The sequence below is a fragment of the Lolium rigidum genome, chromosome 1, assembly GCF_022539505.1.
Source record: "Lolium rigidum isolate FL_2022 chromosome 1, APGP_CSIRO_Lrig_0.1, whole genome shotgun sequence".
Lineage (NCBI taxonomy): Eukaryota > Viridiplantae > Streptophyta > Magnoliopsida > Poales > Poaceae > Lolium > Lolium rigidum.
Window position 1 is genome coordinate 39,713,555 of NC_061508.1, and position 12,753 is coordinate 39,726,307.

The following is a 12,753-nucleotide window of genomic DNA, read 5'->3' on the forward strand; positions in this document are numbered from 1 at the left end:
AAACTTTGGAAAATCATAGGAATAGTGGCTTGTTCGATACCCGCACCGCACCAAAAGTATATGTTGTTCTAGTTATGTTTCCTATGTCCGATGACATATCGCGTGGTCCAGCATGCCGGTTGATGCGTGTAGTTGACACGTCCGTTGGGAACCCCAAGAGGAAGGTGTGATGCGCACAGTAGGAAGTTTCCCTCAGTAAGAAACCAAGGTTTAATCGAACCAGTAGGAGTCAAGAAGCACGTCGAAGGTTGATGGTGGCGGGATGTAGTGCGGCGCAACACCAGGAATTCCGGCGCCAACGTGGAACCTGCACAACACAACCAAAGTACTTTGCCCCAACGAAACAGTGAGGTTGTCAATCTTACCGGCTTGCTATAACAAAGGATTAGATGTATAGTGTGGATGATGATTGTTTGCAGAAAACGAGTAGAACAAGTATTGCGAGAGATTGTATTCGATGTAAAAGAATGGACCGGGGTCCACAGTTCACTAGTGGTGTCTCTCCCATAAGATAAATAGCATGTTGGGTGAACAAATTACAGTCGGGCAATTGACAAATAAAGAGAGCATGACAATGCACATACATGATATGATGAATATTGTGAGATTTAATTGGGCATTACGACAAAGTACATAGACCCCTCTATCCAGCATGCATCTATGCCTAAAAAGTCCACCTTCAGGTTATCATCCGAACCCCTTCCAGTATTAAGTTGCAAAACAACAGACAATTGCATTAAGTATGGTGCGTAATGTAATCAATAACTATATTCTCGGACATAGCATCAATGTTTTATCCCTAGTGGCAACAGCACATCCACAACCTTAGAACTTTCTGTCACTGTCCCGGATTTAATGGAGGCATGAACCCACTATCGAGCATAAATACTCCCTCTTGGAGTTAAGAGCAAAAACTTGGCCGAGCCTCTACTAATAACGGAGAGCATGCAAGATCATAAACAACACATAGGTAATAGATTGATAATCAACATAACATAGTATTCTCTATCCATCGGATCCCGACAAACACAACATATAGAATTACGGATAGATGATCTTGATCATGTTAGGCAGCTCACAAGATCCGACAATGAAGCACATGAGGAGAAGACAACCATATAGCTACGCTATGGACCCATAGTCCAGGGGTGAACTACTCACTCATCACTACGGAGGCGACCATGGCGGTGAAGAGTCCTCCGGGAGATGATTCCCCTCTCCGGCAGGGTGCCGGAGGTGATCTCCAGAATCCCCCGAGATGGGATTGGCGGCGGCGGCGTCTCAGTAAGGTTTTCCGTATCGTGGCTCTCGATACTGGGGGTTTTGCGACGAAGGCTTTAAGTAGGCGGAAGGGCAACGCGGGGGGCCACACGAGGGCCCCACACGCCAGGGCCGCGCGGCCAAGGGCCGGGCCGCGCCGCCTCGTTGTGTCGGCGCCTCGTGGCCCCACTTCCTTTCCCCCTCGGTCTTCCGGAAGCTTCGTGCAAAAATAGGACCACTGGGCGTTGATTTCGTCCAATTCCGAGAATATTTCTTTACTAGGATTTCGAAACCAAAAACAGCAGAAAACGAGCAAGCGGCTCTTCGGCATCTCGTTAATAGGTTAGTGCCGGAAAATGCATAAATACAACATATAATGTGTATAAAACATGTAGATATCATCAATAATGTGGCATGGAACATAAGAAATTATCGATACGTCGGAGACGTATCAGCATCCCCAAGCTTAGTTCTGCTCGTCCCGAGCAGTGTCAACGATAACAAAGATAATTTACGGAGTGACATGCCATCATAACCTTGATCATACTATTGTAAACATATGTAATGAATGCAGCGATCAAAACAATGGTAATGACATGAGTAAACAAATGAATCATAAAGCAAAGACTTTTCATGAATAGTACTTTCAAGACAAGCATCAATAAGTCTTGCATAAGAGTTAACTCATAAAGCAATAAATCAAAGTAAAGGTATTGAAGCAACACAAAGGAAGATTAAGTTTCAACGGTTGCTTTCAACTTATAACATGTATATCTCATGGATAATTGTCAACATAGAGTAATATAACAAGTGCAATATGCAAGTATGTAGGAATCAATGCACAATTCACACAACTGTTTGCTTCTTGAGGTGGAGAGAAATAGGTGAACTGACTCAACATAAAAGTAAAAGAAAGGTCCTTCAAAGAGGAAAGCATTGATTGCTATATTTGTGCTAGAGCTTTTATTTTGAAAACATGAAACAATTTTTTCAACGGTAGTAATAAAGCATATGTATCATGTAAATTATATCTTACAAGTTGCAAGCCTCATGCATAGTATACTAATAGTGTCCGCACCTTGTCCTAATTAGCTTGGACTACCGGGATCATCGCAATACACATGTTTTAACCAAGTGTCACAAAGGGGTACCTCCATGCCGCCTGTACAAAGGTCTAGGAGAAAGCTCGCATTTTGGATTTCTCGCTTTTGATTATTCTCAACTTAGACATCCATACCGGGACAACATGGACAACAGATAATGGACTCCTCTTTAATGCATAAGCATGTAGCAACAGTTAGTGTTCTAATATGAGATTGAGGAGATATGTCCAAAACTGAAACTTCCACCATGATTCATGGCTTTAGTTAGCGGCCCAATGTTCTTCTCTAACAATATGCATGCTCTAACCATTAAAGTGGTAGATCTCCCTTACTTCAGACAAGACGGACATGCATAGCAACTCACATGATATTCAACAAAGAGTAGTTGATGGCGTCCCCGTAAGCATGGTTATCGCACAACAAGCAACTTAATAAGAGATAAAGTGCATAAGTACATATTCAATACCACAATAGTTTTTAAGCTATTTGTCCCATGAGCTATATATTGCAAAGGTAAAGAATTGAAATTTTAAAGGTAGCACTCAAGCAATTTACTTTGGAATGGCGGAGAAATACCATGTAGTAGGTAGGTATGGTGGATACAAATGGCATAGTGGTTGGCTCAAGGATTTTGGATGCATGAGAAGTATTCCCTCTCGATACAAGGTTTAGGCTAGCAAGGTTATTTGAAACAAACACAAGGATGAACCGGTGCAGCAAAACTCACATAAAAGACATATTGTAAACATTATAAGACTCTACACCGTCTTCCTTGTTGTTCAAAACTCAATACTAGAAATTATCTAGACTTTAGAGAGACCAAATATGCAAACCAAATTTAGCAAGCTCTAGGTGTTTCTTCATTAATGGGTGCAAAGTATATGATGCAAGAGCTTAAACATGAGCACAACAATTGCCAAGTATCAAATTATTCAAGACATTTTAGAATTACTACATGTAGCATTTCCCGATTCCAACCATATAACAATTTAACGAAGAAGATTCAACCTTCGCCATGAATACTATGAGTAAAGCCTAAGGACATATTTGTCCATATGCAACAGACGGAGCGTGTCTCTCTCCCACACAATGAATGCTAGGATCCATTTTATTCAAACAAAAACAAAAACAAAAACAAACCGACGCTCCAAGCAAAGTACATAAGATGTGATGGAATAAAAATATAGTTTCAGGGGAGGAACCCGATAATGTTGTCGATGAAGAAGGGGATGCCTTGGGCATCCCCAAGCTTAGACGCTTGAGTCTTCTTAAAATATGCAGGGGTGAACCACCGGGCATCCCCAAGCTTAGAGCTTTCACTCTCCTTGATCATATTGCATCATTTCCCTCTCTTGATCCTTGAAAACTTCCTCCACACCAAACTCGAAACAACTCATTAGAGGGTTAGTGCACAATAAAAATTAACATGTTCAGAGGTGACATAATCATTCTTAACACTTTTGGACATTGCATAAACCTACTGGACATTAATGGAACAAAGAAATTCATCCATCATAGCAAAAGAGGCAATGCGAAATAAAAGGCAGAATCTGTCAAAACAGAACAGTCCGTAAAGATGGATTTTATTGAGGCACCAGACTTGCTCAAATGAAAATGCCCAAATTGAATGAAAGTTGCGTACATATCTGGGGATCACGCACGTAAATTGGCATATTTTTATGAGCTACCTACAGAGAGGCAGGTCGAAATTCGTGACAGCAAAGAAATCTGTTACTGCGCAGCAATCCAAATCTAGTATGAACCTTACTATCAACGAATTTACTTGGCACAACAAAGAACAAAACTAAGATAAGGAGAGGTTGCTACAGTAGTAAACAACTTCCAAGACTCAAATATAAAACAAAAATACTGTAGTAAAAACATGGGTTGTCTCCCATAAGCGCTTTTCTTTAACGCCTTTCAGCTAGGCGCAGAAAGTGTATATCAAGTGTTGTTAAGAGATGGAGCATCGACATCGGGGTTTGGAGTTTTCTCAACTATGCATTGTATCTTATCTATTTAAGTTTCAGAGGCTCCCTTTTTATTACCCTTAGGCTTGCTACTCTCATCGAACAAATCTTCAGGAACAATCCAATCAAAATTCTTTTCTAGTGCCTCGCACATTCCCAAGAGCTTGCACGGTATCGATGTTTTAATATCCCCCTCATAATTAACTTCATTAGTGTACTTCTGTCTATCTTTTTCCATCTTCTCAAGGGTGCTAGCAAAGTTTGTATAAGCGCCAAGCATATTATATTTAGTAAAGACCTTTCTAGCTTCTCTTGCTATTCCCCCAAATTCTTTAAGAAGGGTTTCTAATACAAAATCTTTCTTTTCTCCTTCTTCCATATCACTAAGTGTAAGAAACATATGTTGAATTACAGGATTGAGATTAACAAATCTAGCTTCTAACGCGTGTACCAAAGAAGCAACAGCAATTTCATAAGTAGGAGCAAGTTCTACCAAGTGTCTATCTTCAAAATCTTCAGCCGTACTAATATGAGTGAAAAAAATTTCTATGTTTTCTTTCCCGAGGATAGACCCTCGGCCTACCGGTACATCTTTTAGAATAAACTTAGGAGGAAACATGATGAAGCAAGTAAAGTAAATGCAAGTAACTAATTTTTTTGTGTTTTTGATATAGAGTGCAAGACAGTAAATAAAGTAAAGCTAGCAACTAATTTTTTTGTGTTTTGATATAATGCAGCAAACAAAGTAGTAAATAAAATAAAGCAAGACAAAACAAAGTAAAGAGATTGGATTGTGGAGACTCCCCTTGCAGCGTGTCTTGATCTCCCCGGCAACGGCGCCAGAAATTTGCTTGATGCGTGTAGTTGACACGTCCGTTGGGAACCCCAAGAGCAAGGTGTGACGCGCACAATAGCAAGTTTCCCTCAGTAAGAAACCAAGGTTTAATCGAACCAGTAGGAGTCAAGAAGCACGTCGAAGGTTGATGGCGGCGGGATGTAGTGCGGCGCAACACCAGGGATTCCGGCGCCAACGTGGAACCTGCACAACACAACCAAAGTACTTTGCCCCAACGAAACGAGTGAGGTTGTCAATCTCACCGGCTTGCTCGTAACAAAGGATTAGATGTATAGTGTGGATGATGATTGTTTGCGAAAACAGTAGAACAAGTATTGCAGTAGATTGTATTCGATGTAAAAGAATGGACCGGGGTCCACAGTTCACTAGAGGTGTCTCTCCCATAAGATAAATAGCATGTTGGGTGAACAAATTACATTCGGGCAATTGACAAATAAAGAGAGCATGACAATGCACATACATGATATGATGAATATTACGAGATTTAATTGGGCATTACGACAAAGTACATAGACCGCTATCCAGCATGCATCTATGTCTAAAAAGTCCACCTTCAGGTTATCATCCGAACCCCTTCCAGTATTAAGTTGCAAAACAACAGACAATTGCATTAAGTATGGTGCGTAATGTAATCAATAACTACATCCTCGGACATAGCATCAATGTTTTATCCCTAGTGGCAACAGACATCCACAACCTTAGAACTTTTTGTCACTTGTCCCAGATTTAATGGAGGCATGAACCCACTATCGAGCATAAATACTCCCTCTTGGAGTTAAGAGCAAAAACTTGGCCGAGCCTCTACTAATAACGGAGAGCATGCAAGATCATAAACAACACATAGGTAATAGATTGATAATCAACATAACATAGTATTCTCTATCCATCGGATCCCGACAAACACAACATATAGAATTACGGATAGATGATCTTGATCATGTTAGGCAGCTCACAAGATCCGACAATGAAGCACATGAGGAGAAGACAACCATCTAGCTACCGCTATGGACCCATAGTCCAGGGGTGAACTACTCACTCATCACTCCGGAGGCGACCATGGCGGTGAAGAGTCCTCCGGGAGATGATTCCCCTCTCCGGCAGGGTGCCGGAGGTGATCTCCGAATCCCCCGAGATGGGATTGGCGGCGGCGGCGTCTCGGTAAGGTTTTCCGTATCGTGGCTCTCTATACTCGGGGGTTTCGCGACGAAGGCTTTAAGTAGGCGGAAGGGCAACGCGGGGGCCACACGAGGGCCCCACACGCCGAGGCCGCGCGGCCAAGGGCCGGGCCGCGCCGCCCGTTGTGTCGGCGCCTCGTGGCCCCACTTCCTTTCCCCTCGGTCTTCCGGAAGCTTCGTGCAAAAATAGGACCACGGGCGTTGATTTCGTCCAATTCCGAGAATATTTCTTTACTAGGATTTACGAAACCAAAAACAGCAGAAAACAACAAGCTGGCTCTTCGGCATCTCGTTAATAGGTTAGTGCCGGAAAATGCATAAATACAACATATAATGTGTATAAAACATGTAGATATCATCAATAATGTGGCATGAAACATAAGAAATTATCGATACGTCGGAGACGTATCACCGGTCCAATTGGTTCGCATGAAAATTATGGATCATACAATGTTTTTCTGTTCTGGGGGGTTCCATATGTCAAGGGGCCGCATGTGAGTTGGGTTAGCGGTTCCAAATTTTGAATACGCCCAAATAAAAAAGTAAAAGAAAACATGTTGAATTGTTTATCTTATGTTTTATGATAATGGAGACTTATGGATGCAACTATTTTAGAAGTCTTCGCAACCGTTTACCCTATCGGGACTTGTAACACCAGGTAAATGTATTATTGTGTGTTTCTAGCATTATGATTTGTATCACTTCAAGAGTAACACAATTTGTGTATGTTACCGTTGTAATATCGTTGTAACACATTCTCATTTTCTACCTAGTACGTGTTACTGTCTACCTTTGCAACGCAAATGATGTGTTACTCCAATTTTACTTGTAACAACCTTTTCCATGTGTTACATGGTTGTGTTACTTAAACTCTGTTTTGTTGTAGTGACAATTGCTCTGTCCCTAGGTTGGTTGACAACAATGATAAAATCTTGAACATGTTTTGTGCAAAATGCTTGCAATATTATCCCATTAGTGCAACCAAAATGTTGAACAATTGCTCTTTCCAATGCTTGGTTTGCAATGATGTTAATATGCTTGTGAATGAGATTGGCCCCATAGCTCTCTCAAATTTTGGAGACTTTGCATATATCCATGTTGAGCATGTTCCCATGTTTACTCCGCATAATCACCATATCTATTATGATGCTTTGATTAACGCTAATAGTGATGTGCAAAAGAAATGGCGCATCATGATAGATGATGTGTTCATATACCATGCACACACATTCTTTGCTTTGGCTATTGTGTGTGTATGTACAAGAATGACAACGTCAACCTCTACGGAGCATGAGGTTATGAAACGAGCTCTAGAGAGCTACCTCCACAAGTGCGTCAACGAGAAGATCGAACCCACCACTTCGACTACACAAGATCTCTCGATGAGAGCACATCGGCATCTTGCTAAGGTGACCTCCTTCTACTTGCGCTCTCTTGCTAAACGCGTGGAACATTGGCTACGCTTTGAGTGTTGCTTTAATTTTCTTGTGCTACTGATAGGGCTCTTGACAAGTGAAGGGACATTCAAGCGTTGGTATCATATACCTCCTCTACACATTCATGAAGACTCATCGTCGAGGACGACTCTTTTTCAAGTGGGAGGAGATGATGCAACCCGACCTTCGGTCTTATCTGCATCATGGTCATCATCAAGAACTACACTGAAGTCTGACGTCATAGAAGCATGGAAGAGGAGACGGAAGAAGGAGACACGTCCAGGAAGGCCAGCACTAACGCCCCGGAATGGCCGGCACTGCCGCCCCGCTCGACGTCGGAGGAAGACGGCACTGCCGCCCTGTCTACGCCGGCACTGCCGCCCCCACTACGAAGCTCATAAGCTGAACCATCCCACTATGCTCTTTGTATGCCTAAACTACCCCTCCTTAGTGGCTCCCTATATATAGGCTCCCACCTCCCCCTTCATTAGACTAGACATAACTTGAGTGAGAACTTGGCTTATGCCTTCACCATCCCTTTGGGATTAGGGAAACCCCCTCCTTAGATTATCAAATCTATTGTATCAAGGCACTCCTTATATGATTAGTCTCTCACAATTGTGATTCCACCATCGGTCTCTCACTCGTGTGATTCTACCAATCGTATACCGATCTTTCTCTCGGGGATTCTACCTCGTGTCTTTCTCTCGAGAGATTCTATCGGGATAGTGGTTCGAGCTATCGGGAGTAAACCGGAATTGTATCGGGTTGTGTTGTGTGCGTTCGCCGTGTTCTTCGCCGAGTTCTTCGTGTTCTTCCTCTCTCTCGCCTTTTCCTCGGTTAATTCGTGAGATCGGGCAACCCACGTGGCCTTAGGCCCCATCAGGGTGAGTGTCGCGTCAAGCGGCATCTGGAGATCGGCGGGGACGAGGCCGTTCTTCGAGCGCGCCAGCACCGCCTCGAGGATGGCGTCATCCTCAACATCGAGGGAGTTCGCCAGCCTAGGCTCCTTCTTTGGCTTCCGTAGGCACTCGTCGGCGTGGCCTTCTTCTCCTAGCACTTGATGTGGACGAGTCGGCCGCACAGAGGCGACGAATGCCTCTCATGGATAACTATCCCGCCGCCTCGGTTGCGCGGCGGCGAGATGGGCTCCGGCTTGACGGCGCGGAGCTGAGTTGTCGGCATTGTTGACGGGGCAGACCCCGCGGAGCGCGAGCGCGACGTCGACCTAGAGGACGACAAGGTGGATGCTATCCACTGCGGCTTCCAGGAGGAGCTCCTGCGGCGCCTGGAGAATGACACCGTAGTGCGCGGTGGCATCTGCAGGATGGGGGAGTTCCCCGCCTTGATGTTGTCGAGGACAGCGGCGAGGTTGCGCCCTGGGGCACTCCACTAGTGGCGGCTTCCCTCGGAGTTGTTCCTCGCCGGTGCCGGAGGAGGCCCCTCGTACGCCGCGAGCTATCGCTGGTACCGATCGCGGAAATACGCATCCCAGGCGGCGAGGTTCTCGGGGTACCTCTTCGGCAGGGCCCGCTCCTCGTTCGTCATCACGGCGAGGGCGAGCTGTATCTCCTCTTCCAGCACGACGGCGCCCACCGTTGGCGGCGGGATGTAGACGCCGCCGACGCTAAGCCGCCATGACGGTGGCCCACGGAAATCTGGCGATGCCGGTAGTTCGCCTCGTAGAGGAGGCGCGCATCCCAGTCGTGCAGGGAACAACGGTGATGACCCACAAGTATATGGGGTGTATCTTAGTACTTTCGAGAAATAAGAGTGTTGAACCCAACGAGAAGCAGAAGGTGTTGACAAGCAGTTTTGATCAAGGATTCACTATAAACACTAGCAAACAGGTTTTCAGGGGTATTTGGTATTTTAAATAAATAAAGTACGAGTAAATAAAAGATAGTAATAATAATTGCAGCGAGTGGCCCAATCCTTTCTAGAGCAAAGGACAAGTCGGTTCTTTTACTTATGTTGACTAAACGTTCCCGAGGACACACGGGAATTTCGTCAAGTGCTTTCGCTTCACGCAGCTGGATAATCTTCATTGGTTTGGTAAGTGTTGTGTGGGTGAACCTATGCTAATGCACTACCCCAACTTGGACTAATACATACTTGTGATTATACCCCCTTGCAAGCATCCGCAACTACAAGAAATTAATTAATCTAAATCTAACCACAACCTTAAACTTTGAGATCCTACACTCCCTCATTTACTGGTTTCCTAATGGGGGTTTAGGTTTCTGTCACTCCCGCAACCCCACAATTAGTAGCCAAATACACGATGCATTCCCCTAGGCCCATAAAGGTGAAGTATCATGTAGTCGGCGTTCACATGACACCACTAGAAGAATAACACCACAACTTAAATATCAAACCATTAAATATTACTCAACATAGTTCCACTACTAACATCATGGCTTCTCCCATGTCCTCAAGAACTAAACGAACTACTCACAAGACATCATATGGATCATAATCAGAGGTGATATAATGATGAATAACAATCTGTAAATAAACCTTAATTCAATGGCTTCACTCAATAGCATCAACTACAAGGAGTAATCAACACCTGGAAAGTTTCCCCTTTGAACTAGACAAGATCAAACCCAAAAATGTTACAGTGGGACGGAGTGGAGATGGTGGTGATGATGGTGCTGGTGATGGAGATGATTGTGGTGACCCTGCATACCACTGCATGTTGTAGTATGCCAGTCGTTGATATAACATTCACGAAGTACCATTCCGCAAATATTACATCCCTCAGAGTAGTACAACAGAACATAGCAGGTCCATAACTCATTCATTTATTATTACAAATATCATACACATGTCGTCTCGGAGCTCCTCTTGGGTCATAAGAGGAATACTCCTGGGTTCGAGGCGAACCCAACTTAGCTTACAATTAAGAGTCTCATTAAGTTATACATTTATTTCTTCGAGCAGCTAAATACTAAGAGTTCGGGCTGCTCGGCTACTACTACTACTCGAGATGTTCATACTTGATCTCCTCCGGAAGCCTCCCCGGTTCCGTAGACTATGAGGTAGTCTACGCCCTCGATACCTTCAGAGAGGTCTGGTTTTTCATAGCCGATGATCTCGGCTCCTTCATTGTTGTCGTAGTCCTCCTCCAGACGATTCAGACAATCTAAGCATGGGATTTAAGAGTGGTATGAGTACGAGCGTACTCAACAAGTTCATTATAGATAAGAGGTGTTTAATGCACTAGCTACGATATTAGACCGAGAAAGTCTAATACCAATGCAAGTTTTGGTAAACATTTCTTCAAGAGATTGCTTTTATTCCAAAGAGCTATGTCCGTCGGCCTTCACCGGTTTACTAGAACTTCATGGAGCTCCTTTCCGGCCGCGTTCGCAGTTCCTTATCCCGGAACAGGGAGTGACAGGTCACAGTTCTTTACACTCTGCAGAGGTGTGTTGCTTTACCCATAAGAGATCTTAACCTTGGTGCCAACCGGGCAGCTTTCCCGTCCAAACTTCCTATGGTGTGAGGCCCGGTATAAGGTCTTGCCAATCATGTTCCTCCGCTACCTCGAACACCCACCCTTTGTTGCATACCCCGACCCTGGGTCCTCGCCGGTCCCATTATTCCCACTCAAGGGTGGACCCCGACCACGACAACAGTTTGGGACTCGTTAACCAAACTCCTTCGCCGGTAGCTGCAACCCATCATAGACCGCAATACCGTGGGGACTTAAGGCTTCCCCAGCCAACCGCTTGCCCTGATAGATACAAGTGTCTACGGTAAAGCGCATCCGTTGATGAACGAGAGGTGGAAACACTTTTGACTACTCCGTCCCACTCCGGATCTTATGGTTAACACGGATATTACGGCACAAGAATTACTGGACGACATTTGTTGTTAATCCTAGATGGATATTAACCCTTGCAATGGAACCTCCACCATATCAACACAATCCATGGTTCCATTGCCAACCATATAGTCATATTCATAGTTATGAAAATAGTGGTGTTGGTTTTTATGCAATAGTGATATTCATAGTACTTTGCAAGTAATTTGATAAAGATACTCGAATGACATGAGCAAGTGATGAACTTTCCTGAACACTGCAAAGTTTTGCAGTTGGATGGTGTGGACTGACCCTTGTCCTCTGGTTCTGAAAAATAGCATCATTGTCCGATAAGGGCAATGGTTAAAGAAGAAATTATGCATGGTTCCAGTTTTAGGGTTTGTCACCCCCTTCCGATGTCGTTTATTATTTCATGTAGGAAGTTATTACTAAGAATAATTTGGGAATACTTGATTTAAAGTAATATACAACCTTGAAATGTTGTCAAGGTGTTTTTAAGGTTCAAATGCATTAATGGTCTAATTTTTATTATTGAAAATTATATGTGGGATTTAAATGATTATTTAAATCACCAAATGAAGACTTATTCTTAATTGTCTTCAAGAATTCTCTTTTGTATTTTATTATGATAGAGAATTTTATGCTGATCTATTTTCATATTTTTAATTTTTTTTTAAAGTTTCTATGCATTTCTTATTTAATTTCAAAGTTTCTGCATTTTTATGAATTGTGAAATGCCTAAAATACCCTTGGGTACCACCTGTCAGGTGGCCCAACGGGTTAGGTTGGCCGACCCACCTGGTCCGGCCCAACCCGCTCACTCTCTCTCTCTCTCTCACTCGCGCGTGTCCAAATCCCTAACCCTAACCTCCTCTGGCGACGCACGTCGCCGCCGTCTTCTTCGATTTGTTCCGGCCGTCTCCGGCCGTCGCCGCCGGCGAGGTGTGGCGCATCTGAACCGCCACTCGACGGCGATTCAGATCCACCGCGGCGATTCGTGCTGCGCTGCTTGCTCGCCTCGCCCCCTTCGCCTCTGGTCTCCTGGCGTGGAGTGCCCTGGGCGATCTCGTCACCGCCGACGCTCCCGGTGCCGCCGTGCCGCCATGGCACGCCTTGTCTTC